Genomic DNA, 15,375 nt, shown 5'->3' on the forward strand with positions numbered 1-15,375 from the left:
ATCCGCCATGCTAACTGCAATCCGCGCTTGCTGGCTCGGCCACCATCTTCTTGCTAGCCCCCGTTTTCTGCTAGCGTAGCCACGGCAGTTATATTAGTGGCCAATGGCTCATTGGTTACAGCTGACGGCCAACTAGCCACAGCTGATGGCCATCCAGTCACAGTTGATGGCCATTTACTAGCTGAGCCAGCACCTTTCTATGTGAGGCTGAGAGCCTGGAAACTGCTCTCTGAGGCTCTGTCCCCACACCATCTCATTGCCAGCACACTTACCTTGAGTATCCCACTGGCCAACCACCCGCTGACTCTAGCCATAGTACTTGGTTTCAGGAATCAACTTGTTTCAGTACTTCCACAGAAACACTCAGGTGGGAAATATATGGATTCATTAAAACTTTTGATGCACAATTAGCTGTATTCCATTGGTCACAAGAAAAATGCCATGCCAGGGACACATTTACATGGTAATAAACTTTTCAATGCCCTAGAAAGCTGCTGACACAAACATCAGAATAAAATTATCCCAAGGATAACATTTTAGAGGGCAGGTAAGTCTTCCTAGCCCTGTTGGTGTGGTTCCCCTCACTCCAGACCCATCTTCTGGCCTTACAAGACAATGAAGGCCTTCTGACAAAGAAGCCTTAGGTAACATCATGCTGATTGCCTGGAATTAGCTGATGAATGGGGAGCTGTCACTGTTCTTTAGTATTCACATTAAACTCTCAGGGTGGAGTGACCAGAGCAAGCCGTGCTTTATGGGGCAGTCAAGGCAGCAAGGCTGCTGGAGGCTTTCTAAGGGAACTTTCCACCTGTGGGGAGTGCTGAGGCCGTTGTGCAGCTGGACAGGGCAGAAGCCCCAGACTAGAAGCTGGAAGGACCGAAAGGTAAACTGAATTGGCTCTTCAAAGAGCTGGTTCCATTGGCTGAGCATAAAGCCCCCCAGAAGCAACCCCTACCTCACACCCCAGAGAAGTCCATTGTTCCAAACCTAAGGATTTCTTCAGGAGAATAGATCAGCAACACCTTTCCCCAAGTGCCAAAGGTGGAGTAGGGAAGCAACTGCCTGGGAGGGTGCATCTGAGGCAAAGTGCCTGCTTGCAGGCTTGCTTTAGCAACAGCTGTGCATTGCTCTGTGGGGGTTGGGGGTGGGGGTGAGGTTAGAAGCTGGTGGGTGGTGGTGGTGATGCTAAGACTACCTTTCTGCTTTGAGAGGAAAAATAAGAAAAGCAGAAGAGCAAGGATACACAGAATTGGAAGGAGGTGGGGTGCGGTGGACTAGGAGTGCAGGCTCTGCTGTAGCAGTGTGTGTGTGTGTGTGTGTGTGTGTGTGTGTGTGTGCGCGCGCGTGCGTGCGCGCGCGCCCGCGCGCGCGCGCCGCGGGGTGGTCTGGGGGAGTCGGGGAGGGGTGTGGGTGCAGAAGTTACTGGAACAGGCAGACTGGCAGGTTAGAGTTGCAAATCATCAAGCAAGCGCCAAATCAATCACTCATTCCCTTCAGAGTGCCTGTCCTCCATATTCACAAAAATGTTTAAAACGATTTGGGGCAGGGAAGGAGGGAAGAGAATACGCCACATTATCATTTTAGTCTAATACTCCTCCTTTCCCCACAAGGTTGTGGGATGACCCAGGGTCCAAAAATGTGTGGGAAAGGAGTAGGAGCCCAGTCTGCGTTGCACATTTGGAACAAATTTGATGGTTTAATCTTCACGCTTGAAACTAACGTTGGGATCTTAGAGAAGCCATTTTCACCTCGATGTGCCTCAGTTTCCTCACCTGTCCTAGGAGAGTAACACGTGCTCAACCTCTGCGCGGGGCTGTGGTGCGGGTGGGACTGCAAGCGGTGCCTGTGCGCTTTCTGAAGTCCGCACCACGCTCTACCCCGCGGCAGGAAGGCACGTTGTGTTATCCTCGAGCCCCGAGAGACCCGTGGAGAAAGACTAGAGCTCTAAAATTAGTCCAGCTTCAGGCCAGGCGCCGGGAGCGCCCTCCCGCTCGCCTCGCCTCCCCCACAGTCCTCCTCCCCACCCGCCCCCTCTCCCCTGCGCCGCGCTCCGAGATCGCTAGTCATCCCGGACGCCGAGGTTTTTCTCCCCCTCGCCCTTTTCTCTCGCGGTTTGGGAGGAGGAGACAGCGAGAGAGAAGCGAGAGGGGGAGACGAGGGAGAGGGGCTTGGCCGTGCGTCGGCGTCGGCTGCGATGGGGAGCTGGGAGTAGCGAGGCGGTGAGCAGTAGCGGCGGCAGCGGCAGACGCGGAGCCGACTGGAGAGTCGGCGCTTCTCCCGGCAGGCTGCGCTGTGATCTGGGCTGCAGATTGGGATCTCGCGCCCCCGCGCCCCTCCTCCCGCTGCCGTTCGCCTCCTCCCGGCTTCCCTCCTCCGCCTGCGAGCCCCCGTGGCAGCGGCGGCGTCCCGAGCGCCTCTGCTCTGCTCGCGGCTCCAGTCCCCGCGAGCGCGCGGCGAGCTCTGCGGCGGCAGCGGCTGGGTGCTCAGCTCGCGCTGGGCAGGAGCACCGCAGAGGAAGCCCCCCGCGGGAAGCGCCCGGTGGAGCCGTGGATCGCCGGCGGAGTCAAGGGTGCGTAGGGGATTTTTAGCGTGATTTTTTTTTTTTTTTTGGCTTCCTGGTGCACGGGCTGGAGCGCGCTGTCCGGAGTACAGCTCCAGCTGCTGGTTGCAAATGGGCTGCGAGGTGGGCTCGGGAAGGCGAGAGCCCGCAGAGCGCGTGGGGGAAACTTTTCACCTTGTAAAGTTCCTGCCTCGACACGGCTTCCAGCCCCCGTCGCCTCCAGGAGGGGAAGGAGATTCTGTCCTGCGGCGGTAGTCGGGAGGTTGGCATGAAGAGTTGGCCAAGTTTGGGGATGAAGATTGGAGAAGGAGGTGCCGGGGGCTTGGGATCCGTGCATCTCTCCCCGCCCTCCTCCCAGCCCCGGCCGCCGGGGCAGGTGGAGGAGAGGGTCCAGGCGGCGAGCATGCTTGGTAGCCGGTGCCGGTGAGGCGCAGTCGGGATGTTCATAGGGCCGTGGACGCACTTGAGGGACCCAGAGGCGCAAGTTGGGTCGTCCCTTGGCTAGGCTTCAGGCGGAACAGGGAACCCAGCTGCACTTGGGCCAGGGAGAGGAAGGGTTTACCCGTCATTCTGCGGGTCTGTTCCACGCTTGATTCCGGCTTGCGGGGGTCATGGACAGAGTGAGATTTACTGAACGGCAATGGCCTTCAGACTGAATGGACAGCCTTTTGCGGCATGGCGAGAGGAGGGACTTTTCCTTGCTATCTTGACAGGGACAGGGAAACGGAATGTCTTAGAAGAATGCATGATTTTTGGCGGGCATGAGTGAAGGTTGCTTGTCTTTAAAAAAAAGCAGCGTTGGCCTGACTGTCCTGGGGATGCATTGCAGCCCTCTCTGGGTCGCGGGGAGGGAACACGAGGGCAGGCCTGCTTGGCACTTTAGGTCCCTTCCCGGGCGGTTCTGGACCGACCACCTCGCCGGGACCAATGTGGGTGCAGGGCCGTGGTGGACGTCTGGGGCGCGGGCGGGCAGGCGGCGGAGGTGGCCCGGACTGTCTTCGCGCGGCGCGCACTGCGCGCCAGGATTCGGCCAGTGGGGGTCGCTGAGCTAAAGTGCATCTGGCCCCCCAGCTTGCGCGAGGTGGCAAGCGCGGGTATTTTTAGCCGTGCTGTGGTCTGTATTCCTTCCTTCCCTCTTCCGCTGACTTTTGTCGCGTGTGCTTTCCGAGACGGTTAAACATTGACCACAATTAGGCTTCGCGGAAGGCAACTTTTATTGTTCACTTTTCTTCGCTCCACTCTAGTGGGTGGGCGGGCGCTTGGGGCAAAGATGTGGGGGTGGCGGGAGATTGGCTTCGAGCTAAAGGAGCCTCTTAAGTAGGCTGCGACGAGAGGAAAGGGTGGGGCTCCCGGGACATGTGTGCGGTTGGTGGTGGCATCCTGAAACCTTAGCTTCGTGTAATAACGGGGGCAAACCAGGCAGTGGAAGGGGGTGCCGAATGGAAGTGAGGAAGAAGAGAGGCTGCAGAAACCTGACAAGGTCGCCGTGGGGGGCTAGCGGAGGTTCCTGGGAGGGAGAAGCGCCTGCAGCCCAGAGTGTGGGCGGTCGGTGGCAGTGGCTCCGCGGCTTCTGGCGGATTCTCCGCGCCTCAGCCGGGATCTCCCTGTCACCGCCGCCGCGCACCCACTGGGACTCCGCTTCTGGTTTGGGCGAACCTGCAGCAGCGGCAGCGGGAGCGAGGGAGGGAAGCGGGGACTGGGCTAATGATGGAAGTCTTTTCTCCTCCTCTGCTCTCCTCTTCCCCGCCCCCAGACTCCGGCGCGTTTGTTTTCCAAGTTGGATCCCACTTCCATTTACAAGTGTCAGACAAACCCGCGCGAACCTCCCCCACTCACCCAGGCCCAGCCAGACGGGAGAGGGGGATGGGGAGAGCAGTCTGGACAGCTCCTAGGCTGTGCTACGCACTGTGGTGGTGGTGGTGGTGGTGGGGGGGGGTTGACCAGCTTGGGTTCACACGTATGGGTCCTTGATGCTTAAAAAATACACGTAAACAAACCACGAAACCTAAACCATTCCTGGCCACTGGTAATCTGCTGCTTTTCTCCTCTCCGCCTCGGACGTATTAATTTTCTGGCCCCAACACTTGTCTTTTCAAAGGCAAGTCGGGGGCGGTGGGAGGAAGGGGGCGGGGGAGCAGGCCAAGCAGTTCATCACGGTGGATTTGTGTTCCTGGCTTTGTTGCTAGGATTAGATTCTCTGATTGAGCCCGGGCCGAATTAAAATAAATGCAGAGACTGGGAACCCATCAGAAACACTGCAGAGGACTTTGCCTCTGCTTCAGGCGGCAAGTTCAGGTGGTGGAAGTGGGGAAGCCTGCGATCTAGGAATAGAGAACTGAGGTGCCCACTTCTCAGAATTCATCACAGAGAGCCCAGATTTTGCCTCCTCCGGCAGACACTGAACTTCATTTTAACGTTTATCGAATGTTTGAATGATGTTCTGGTTTGTGACGTGGAGATGTGGAGATTTGAATCTGAGAAGGAAAAGAAGGGAGGAGATGGAGGAAAGAGAATGAGGGAAAAGCGACTGAGAGATTGAGATTCTGCAGAATCCTGGAAATCGCACCGAGCCAACTGCTCCTGCCTTTTTCTTCTTTTTTTTATTATTTCTAAATTGGAGTTGCTGAGCAGTGAGAGAATAAAGAACAGCCAAGAAAACCAGGGCGCCAAGAGACAAAGACAGAAAATGCACAATAACTTGAACTCTTTGATGTGCTTTTCTTCTAACAGGGTTGGAGTGGGGGAAGGGCTTTTTAACATTTTTACAAGGAGGAAAGTTGTCTTTTAGAATTAAATCGAATGCAGATATTTAATCGTGAATCCTTGTTGCCTTTTTGGAACTTGGATAATGAATGTTGCTGGAGCCAATTTCTATGCACAGTGCACTGGGATGAGAAAGTTCCCAGAACTGTCCAGTATTTAATGTCTTCATATCTGAACCACACAGAGAACTCCACATGAAAGGCAGCTGGCTCAGAGATCAGAAATCGGTCAGCTGCTGGGCTGGCTCCATCTCTTGTAACTGCAGGATTTTCACAGCCAGTGTTTGTTGCCCAGTGACTGGCTATCAACCCCCTTTGCTTTTCCCAAATTTTATTTATTCTGGTTCCTGGCACAGTCATTTTGGGGGATTTAAAAAAAAAAAAAAAGTCAGGACCCAGTCTCTCTCTTAACTAGCAATTATAGTTGTGCTGAGCTACTCAAAAATGAAATGAGTAGCAATAAACAGAGTGTATGCCCACTGACCTGTATGCTATATGGTTATTTTTGCCAGCTCATAGCTTTTTGTGAAGCAGCAGCTCTTCAGGCAGCTCACATAAGAACATTTTGATGTGTCAGGTTATGTTATCCTTGCTTTATTCTTCGCTGCAGTATGACCTGCTCTCATCTGACTGATGAATTATGTCAAATAAAAAGAAGTGGGCAATTACCACTGAAAAGAGGATATTTAGTCATTACCAGCTGATCTGAGGAGTGCTTCCTATGGTTGTGTTGTTAGGCTATATTAATAGCTCAATGCAAATAGGACCAAGGTGGCTATACCTTACTATTTGTAGAGTTGGGAGTGGCATTTCATGATACTCCACATCTGTCCAGTTAGTTTGTGGGTTGACTTTTGCCTCTGGGGCAAGAGGAAAGGGGTAATATTGGGAATTTTTCTTCCATTGTGGGTCATTCCTAGTGTTTTTTTTTTTTCCTTCTTAAGGAGCACTGCCTGGGGAATCCTCTGATGGGATCAGGTGGGCCAGTCCATTTGGATTGATTTCCTTTGGTTGCTGAGGAAGGACTATTGATGAAACCATTGTCTTTGCTGATTGTGAGAAAGGCTGGGAAGGAATGAAAATTCAAAAGAAAGGTGATCTGACAGATTTACAGGGAAGGATGCATTTCCTTCCCAATCTTTTCCTGCAGATGAGGGAGCCCCAGATTTCAACAGATACTCGCCTTAAAAAGTTGAAGGCAGAAACACAATTTCTGTGTTTCTTACTCATAAAATTTGCTGAAACACTTTTCAGTCTCTAATTGTTGACTATGTTATTACACACATCTTTCTGTCCACTGTAGGGGTTGGGTCTGTTTTATAGCCTGTCCTCTGGAGGGCAACCACAGTGCCTCCTGCCTAATAGGCACAAAATAAATACTTGTGGCCTAGGCAGCTTCCTCTTGAAAGACTCGGACTGTAAATATCTTGTCTGTGCTTTGGTCAATTTGATCCTACAGGCTTCTCAAACTTACTGATTTTTCTGTCAATTACTGAATTTTCTGTCAATTGAAGAGTATCTACTCCTTTAATAAGATTTTTCTTTCTTTCTTTACATTGCCTCATTTTCCCTCAATTCCTGTCTAAGAATAATTTGAAGAAAGCTTGGCTTCCCCTAAAGGAAAAAAAAAAAAAAAAAAAAAGATTCAGCTTAATGCCACAGATTGAATTTATTGAGAACATATTTGACACTTGTCTAGTGGCTTTGAACCAGTTTCTGGTATACCCAAATAGGCTATCAGTTATGTGGAACAGTGACAAATGACCCATTCTAGTAGTTCTGAAATGGAATGGCATTCTCAGGTTAGTCTTAATTTTAGCTGGTCCTAGAATTGAGATCTTTTTGTTTGAAGCAGAAGGGATGACAACTGGAGAATGAATTTACTGGCGTGATGATGGTCAGAGAAAATACAGAACAGATTTCAAAAGTTAATGATCAAACTATTCATATAATCAGAGATGTTCCTTCCTTCACTGGATAGATATGTATGACTGTGATGGTCCAGGTGGAGGTCTTGTTGGGTGGAAGGGGCTGTGTGACTTTCCTTCCTTAGACATTGCTTTATAAGTGTTGCCTTGCCTGGACAGAAAAGTTGTACAGGAGACCTTGAATGGGATCCTGGAGCAGGTCTTAATATTTTATCTTTCTGATCTTTCAGGGTTCCAAGACTGTGGATTCTAGCCTCTGTTTAATAAAGGAAATTTGTTTAACTCTTGCCTTTCTTATATGTTTTAAATTTATCCCTTTGTTCTCATTCTGTAAAGTAACATAGAGTTTAAATCATTAATGTTTTTCTTAAAAAACTTCACTTTCATTTTTTCTATTTTATTTTTCTTTGTTTCTTTTATCTCTTTAAAAAATTATTTTTAAAAGTAATACTAAACCTACCTCCTTTGCAAGGAAGTAGGCAGAATTCAAATGTGTCCTTTTTGAAAACAAAATATATCCTTTGCTTCTGTGTACTCTCTGTTTTGTTGGGAAGATAGGGGATACCCATGTGTGCAAACTACAAATCAACACATGGCCATATTTGCTAATTGACAAAAGTGTGTCAGTGAACAGGGTTAGAGGAGGGAGAGATTACTATGAGCTGAAGTGAACTTTTAGGGGGAGTATAAAGTGTATAAAAACCAGTTTAATAATTCTTAGTGGTATGCTAATGTAGGCAAGACACCACAAAAGTAATTCTTTCATTTCTTTAGGACAGGGATCGTTTTTTGAAAGAACATATTCATGGAACAGGCCAAATAGGCTGTCAGAATGTTAGACATCTTTTGGGAACACACCAGAATTTATTCAGGCCCTTTTCTCCATTATCCTTTTATGCTGCTTTCCCCCGAACCCTCCCCCCCTGCAACCCTCCCCCCACCCCCAGACAGCACTTCAGAGAGGACCTTTAGGTGTTTTAAATGTGTCTGGGAGCTACATGTTTGCTCCCATTCCGTCCCCTACATATACACACACTGGCTGCCTAGTGGTTTATGTCAATAATTCTGGGTTTTGTAGTTGACTGTGGGTAGTATCGAAAAGAGTATCAACACAGATAAGCTGCTTTTTAGGTGATCCTTTTAAGAATCATTCAGTTTTGCTGTTTTCATAAAATTTAATGGGTTGTTTATGGCACTCCCTGTTCACAGTTAACGGGAGGCTTTTCAAACCACCCTAAGCTCCCAATAGTGATCTTAGAGCAATTCTCAACCTTGACTGCACTTTAGAATCACCCACATGCTTTTAAAACAACTGATGCCCAAGTTGCGTGCAGACCATTTCAGTCAGAATCTCTGCGGGTAGGACCTTGGCATCCGTATGTTTTGAAGCCTTGCAGATAATTTTATTGGGGCAAGGAACATGGCTACAAAGGCTGTACCTCAGGTCTGGGATTAGAATTTCCTCCCGTCAAAGCTCTGAGACCGCAAGGAATGTGAGGGAACGTCAAGAACACGTGTTCTTCATTCTCCTGCTATTACCTTCACCCCTAGTCTCTTATCATGGGTTGACATTGAGCTGGACTGACCTTGAAGGAGGTGACCAGGAAGGTTCATGGCTTCCTGCCTCCTGCGATTTTTCTCAGTTTTGCCAGTGGTTAACATTCCTTCTGTTGCCTAACGTGGATCTAGCCTCCGTTTCACTCTAGTTTCTCTCAGTTCCTTCTCCAGGTAGTAATCATAGCATGTTCTGGGTGCCAGTCAATGAAATTTGGAAAGTTTCAGACATCTCCAGGAACAGGTATTTCTCGTCTTTTCATATTGGATTCTGGTGTGTGTGTGTCGGGGGGGGGTTGGGGGGGTAGGGGAGGAGAGCGTCTGTAATGTAATTATGAATTCAGAGAATGAATTTGAAGTAATCCATCAATATTTGCTCAATTCTCTTTTTATTCTTGGGGATTACAAGGGATGCGTTGCATAAAAATAAATAAATAAATAAAATAAAAAGAATCCTGTCCTGAGGGAGTTCACAGTCTAGCTGTGACTAATGTATACATTTAAGGGAAACAAAATCACAGCACTGTTTAATGTTGAAGGTGGAAGGAACCTACTGAGTTTGGCAGGCATGCTTCTGGCCCACACAGGGAAGAAACTTCATTCCTCCAGAATGAGGTACTTGGCATATTCTGAGTTCTCTGTTTTCCTCCATTTGAGGCTTAGTTATGAATCTCAGAGTTAGCTTTGGCACAGAGAGAACTCTGAGGTGTTCTGTCCTTTAGGAATTCAGCATTCAGGTCTGTTACTTGCTTTTTAACATGAAGAAAAGTCAAGTAAATGGTACGCCTAGTAATACTAGCTTCCAGAATGTGGGTGAAAAGACTAAAACTTTTACTTTGGACGTTTTACCATGACTTGCTGATAACTTGTACTGTGCAAAGCTGCTACAAATAATATTTCAGTAATTTTTTTGAAATGTTAGAGATAAGCCCAGCTGTTGAATGAGGTACAGATAAGACAGGTTAACTGGAGGATTAATTGTAAATTCAGGACTTCAACTAAATTAAATTCCAAGCAATCTGATAAAAATTATAGCCTTTTCAGTACTGTGGAAGGTTAAAAAAGTGAGCATGCTGGAGCAGCTATGACATTTCACGTTTTGAAATAAACCCCAAATTATTAATACTACTAAATATCATTGAACATTATGTAACAGTTAATAAACATCTGAAATCATGCCAGATAATACTGACTCAATCTCATGACAAATGTGCTTAACGCCAGTATAAATGTCATTTTTTCTATCAGATAAGCACTGTATGTGTGTGTCTGTGTGCCTTTCAAAAGCAGAAGGAGGCTGTATCTTGGAAAGATCTTGGAAGATATCTTGGTCTTTGAAACCTAGAGCATCTACATGTTGTTTTTTTTAAGTATAGGATTAATATTTAGGGCATCTGAAGTCTGTTTTTAAGACTGTAGTTTGGAATTCTCTGTTTGGCACTAAGTGGTGGCTAATTGATGGCAGTTGTTACTGTGACTGGTTGAGCAGTGTGTTGTGTGATTCGTGTGGCATGGTCCCATGCCAGTCTGGGGTTTGTAGTTATAGTTTCATCAGATTGACCTGGCTGTAGAGAGCTTCACTGTAAAGAAATGTACAAATGAAAAGTAGGCCAAATGTGGACGACTAATGTTGGAGTTATGGAGAAAGTGGGGCATGAATATTACCTACATTTCAAAAAAAGTTTCATAATAACAATTTCAATTAGATGAATCAGAATTCAGAAGTGTGTAGCAATATCCCTTGAGAATTTGGTACCTATCTGATAGAACTATAAAGGCATTTCAGAATGTCAATTAAATGGAAAAATATGCCTGGAATTGAATATAATTAAGAAATGTTGAAGTCTGGTGTCTACATATTCAGACACTGTATTAAATGGTTTAATTAGGGAACCAGGATTTGGATTTATTGACAGAAGGTCTCTTTCTCATGGCATGTTTCACTCATTAAAAACTCATAATGTCTTGGATCTTTTTAGCTGTTGGAACTTGACCGTTTGCCGTTTTGCGCTTCTTGACTTGTGATGTGTGCTTTTTTTGGTAAATTTTTTAAATTTTTTAATTTTTAAAATCCTTTTTAATTTAAAAATGCATCTCCCATTGATGGCCATTTTCATGGAGTGAGCTCATGATATTTCCAAACATCCTGAAGTGTCACCAAAACCTCAGTCGGGACTTTGTATCACTGAAAAAGCAAGTCTTGGTGGGGGGGAGTGAGGTACAAATACTAATTGTGAAATTTTTGCTCTGGCATTTTAAAAGTAATTTGTGAGATGAATTTCTTCTTTATATCTATTAGATCTGTGTTATATTTATCTAACAGTAGGTTTACATTTAGATCCACATTTCTCTGTCCTTTTTTCTTTTATGGTTGATGGTTTAGTGATACAGATCCTTCTTACTCCAGACTGTTGGCATGGGAAAGTTTCCATTCGTACAGGAGATCGGGAAATTCTTTTTGAATATCCTTGTTGTGGGATATATGTCTTTTTGAATTGCGTTTGATAATTACAAATGCTTGAAAGTACTGCAATTAGTAAAGAAATAACTTGGGAATGTTGACAACAAGTGAGGGAGGGAGAAACATGGTTCACTGAATCCTTGAGGATTTGTCACTACCTGTTTACAATTTAAATTTTAGCTGCCTCCTGTACTGGTATTAATTTGAACAGCTAGAGTTATAGGATTTCTTAATTCCTTATCTTCGTAAGTATGTTCTAAGTAGGAGCTGTTTAAAGTAATTTAGCATTTCATCTTTATTGTAGTCACAGTGGATCATTCACAGCCTGTGTGAACTAAGTACACATTTCATTGCTAGTCTTTCTGATGGATTCTTCAAATCCATGTCATTGTTGGCAAAAATGTATTGAGTTCTCTTATTACTTTGGACTGATTTTGCTTGGAGCATATTAAACAAATGTAGTACCTGACCCTTCAAACGTTATCTTTCTCAACTGAATGATGCTTACTTAGATAGGCACAGAAAAGGACGTAATGCATGTGTGACCCTAAGTCAGAAAGATGGCATCAGCATCTTTTATTGAGTTTAAGTGACATCGTCTGCTTGGAAGTCCCTGGATTAATAATGGGACAATAATACTTTTCATTTATATCCAGGAGACAACTACTACAATGAGGAAACTGCAATCTAGGTAATTGATTGGGAAATGTAAGATGAAAACATACTATATTGTTAAGTTAATTTTCTAGATCTCCTTGAATTATCCAATAATTAGATAATCTTTTACTTTGATAGCGTAGATTTTGTATGTGTAATTATTTGTGTTAATCATTTTATTCCCAAGTTGTATTCCGCAGTGCATACAGTCTGTTTAATTTATATTCTCTATATTTCTGTTAAATAGATAGGATTAATAACATTATACCTCTTCTCCCAAAGAGTGAGAGGGAGATACAGATATTTTATGAAATTTGCCACTTTCATACAGCTCATCAGTGCTTGCTATGATAATCAAAGAGAATAAGCCTAGATTGCTTTCATATGCTAGATATGTTTTTAAACGTGAGTGTAAATCACATTTTTCAAAACAAATCACATTTTAAATGCATTCAATTAGGGAAAACTCTCTATTGAAGCAGATCCTATAGCACATTCTTTTATAAAGAGTATTTTATTTCTCCTTAATTTATCGTTTTTTAACTTGAAGTTTTTGTACATCAAATTTCCTAAAGAGAGGCAAGAGTCAGTGCATATGGGAAACGTATTTTCTTTTAAATACACGATGACCTGAAAGTTAGAGTTTGACCTTCGCCCTCAGCACTGCTTTGAAGAGGGGCATCAGAGAGGAAGCTACAAGGAAGACGGAATGGGACTGGAGGTAGAGAAGATCCAAATGTCCACCCTATTTATGGAGATGTTGGGCAAATGTTAAAGCTTAACAGTTTCTGGGCAATAGCTTCAGTCCAATACCAACCAGAGTTACACCTCTGACAATATCAGCTCTTTAGTGAAGATACCAAATAAGATCACTACCGTTTCCAGACTTTGGAATATCCAGAGAAGTGTCCAAGGGGTTCTCACCTTCTGCAGTCCCCCTTCTTACCTTTTGCTCTCCTTGTTGCCTGTTGGCCCCTTTCCCTCTCCCCACCCTCTCCAAATGCTGTAGTCACTACTTGGAGCCCTACTCTATCCTAAGGATTTGCTTAAACCTTACCTCCTATGTTGCTTTTTCATATCTCTGCTCTCAGGCCCCTACTACAGTTTGTATCACTATTATGGCACCCAATGTCATCTGCCTTGCAATTAAATTACCTGTGCTGTGTCTCTTCACCCACTACACACCATTGCCAGGGTTCAGGGACATAACATTAATCTTGATCTGGCACTCTTATTATTATTGCTGCATCTTACTAGTGTTTAATATTTAAAAATGAATGACCATATTTGTTTATGTTCAATTTGAATAGTGTATCATTGACTTTCACAATGGAGCATCTATGACCAGATATTGAAAAATATCCCTGAGGTGTTAGGACTGCATTATGATTCTGATACTGATGGGATATAGTATATTTGAGGTCCACATTTTTCCAGTTGAAGTTCCTCCAGACATACATACTCGGGTTCTTGATTATTCTGCAAATCCTGGTTCTGATACCCAGGTACTGTCAGAGGTGTGGGTCTTTCCTATAAATTTGCAGTGAGTATGGTGAAGACACCAAGAAAGCATGTTGGATATGTCCAAATGTCTGGTTTCCTTCCAGTAGCACCACTTTGTTTTAGAGGAGGTCCTGGCAGAAGAATTATGTACCTAGTGGTACATACTCATGGAGGTTGATGTTCACAGTCAAAGGTAAAATATCCTGGGAGATGGGGAGCCCATCTAAGTGCTGAGTCTTTTCTGTCTCAGGAAAGCATAGAATATGTACATGAGAATGTTATTTGGAGGATCCCTGGAGCCTTTCTAATTTATATTTAAAATTTAAATTATTCATATACACCTGTTTTGTAACTATTGTTATTCTAAATTAAAATTAGTACAACATTCCAGTGTATACTGAGACATGGAGATGCCCAAGGGGTACTGCTTACCTACTTCTCACCGTTGTGTGCAAGAGAATCACCTTTAAGGATCAAATTTACAGTGTCTGCTACCTACAAAAGCTTGTGTTTGTGTAACTAAATGCATGGAGTTACCTGGCAGTTACTGTGTTTCCCCGAAAATAAGACATAGTCGGACAATCAGCTCAAAATAAGACCTAGTCGGACAATCAGCTCAAATGTGTCTTTTGGAGCAAAAATTAATATAAGCCCCGGTCTTATTTTACTATAAGACCCTGTTTTATGTAATGTAATGTAATGTAATGTAATGTAATGTAATGTAATATAATATAATGTAATATACATAATATAATACCAGGTCTTATTTTACTATAATATAAAACCGGGTCTTATATTAATTTTTGCTCCAAAAGACATTATTAGAGCTGATTTTCTGACTAGGTCTTATTTTCGGGAAACACGGTAATAGTATAATAGATTAAAATGCAACTTTTGTAAAATTTCAAATACCTTGTTTTTTTAATTACTGTGCACTAAAGCATGATTTTAGGGGCAGGCGGGAAAAATCAGCATGTAAACAGGTATGTGTCTTGGGAATGTCAAATTATCAAAATGTTCAATGACTGTTTTTGAATGAATGGAAATTGGAAAGGGTTGCGTCTGTCTTTTAAGACACTGTCATTCTGTGAGCTTCACAAACAAAATATCATTAATACCAAATCCATGGGAGCATGAGAAATGTATAATGCTCTTAAGTTTGTATTAAGTGATTTGTGTTTATTGAAAATTGGCTTGAAGGTACACTAAACATAATTCATAGTATTGCATTTAGGTGAGTCTAGCTAGATACTTGAGTCTTTTCTGTACTTCGAATGTGCTCACAGTTCAATATTGAAAAAGGGGGTTGGGAAGTGATATCTTATTTCTAGAAGGATTTACTGAAAAGACGAGATGATGTTTGGAGATCCTTTTCTTATGCTCCTGTACCTTTTGGGTTTGTGTGATTGTCCCAGGCCTTTATTTCTTCAGGCACACGTTGTGCGTCTATAAGTAGATAAGAGAGTGAGGGCACTTAGGGGATGGTGGAGGCAAATATGAATCCCTTTTTTCCCCCTATTAATTCATGAGGCCTGCTGACTATCAGCAGGCATTACCAGCCGTTTAATTGTGTGCTAGTAGGTAAGGCTGGCACAACTCCAGCATCATGGTGGAACAAGAATTGCACTAATCAGCTGGGATATACTGCATATATTGATTAGAGTTGGATTTTGTTATGCAAAAAAAAAAAAAGTCCTTTTAAATAGTGGGAAAGTAATTGAGAGTAATTAAAAAGGCAGAGAGTTAATTTACAATTCTTTAGATGAAAGGGCATTTTGATCCTTTGCTTCCATGCAGATTTCCGGGCAGGCTGGAGCACTCTATGAGTGCTGAGTCTAAATGGTGTGTGATCCTTGTTACCACTGAACTGGAAAGTGAGTAAAAGGGCAGGCTGTATAGACAAAGCACTGGTGACCAAGTTCCTGTAGTTCCTTCTTGGTGGCTCTTTGC

The 15,375-nt window shown here is 44.3% G+C and overlaps 1 protein-coding gene across 6 annotated transcripts in view; it reads left to right on the top strand.

Annotated features, from left to right (window-relative positions):
• The first annotated feature begins 2,445 nt into the window (after nucleotides 1–2,445).
• FAT3 (FAT atypical cadherin 3) overlaps nucleotides 2,446–15,375 on the top strand; it is a 635,533-nt gene continuing 622,603 nt past the window's right edge. For all 6 annotated transcript variants that reach the window (XM_081062135.1, XM_081062137.1, XM_081062140.1 and 3 more), the window contains exon 1: nucleotides 2,446–2,569. The gene's annotated coding sequence lies outside the window, so the exon portion shown is untranslated. The remainder of the gene's footprint in view (nucleotides 2,570–15,375) is intronic.

The sequence above is a fragment of the Rhinolophus hipposideros genome (genome assembly GCF_964194185.1).
Source record: "Rhinolophus hipposideros genome assembly, chromosome: 10".
Taxonomy (NCBI): domain Eukaryota; kingdom Metazoa; phylum Chordata; class Mammalia; order Chiroptera; family Rhinolophidae; genus Rhinolophus; species Rhinolophus hipposideros.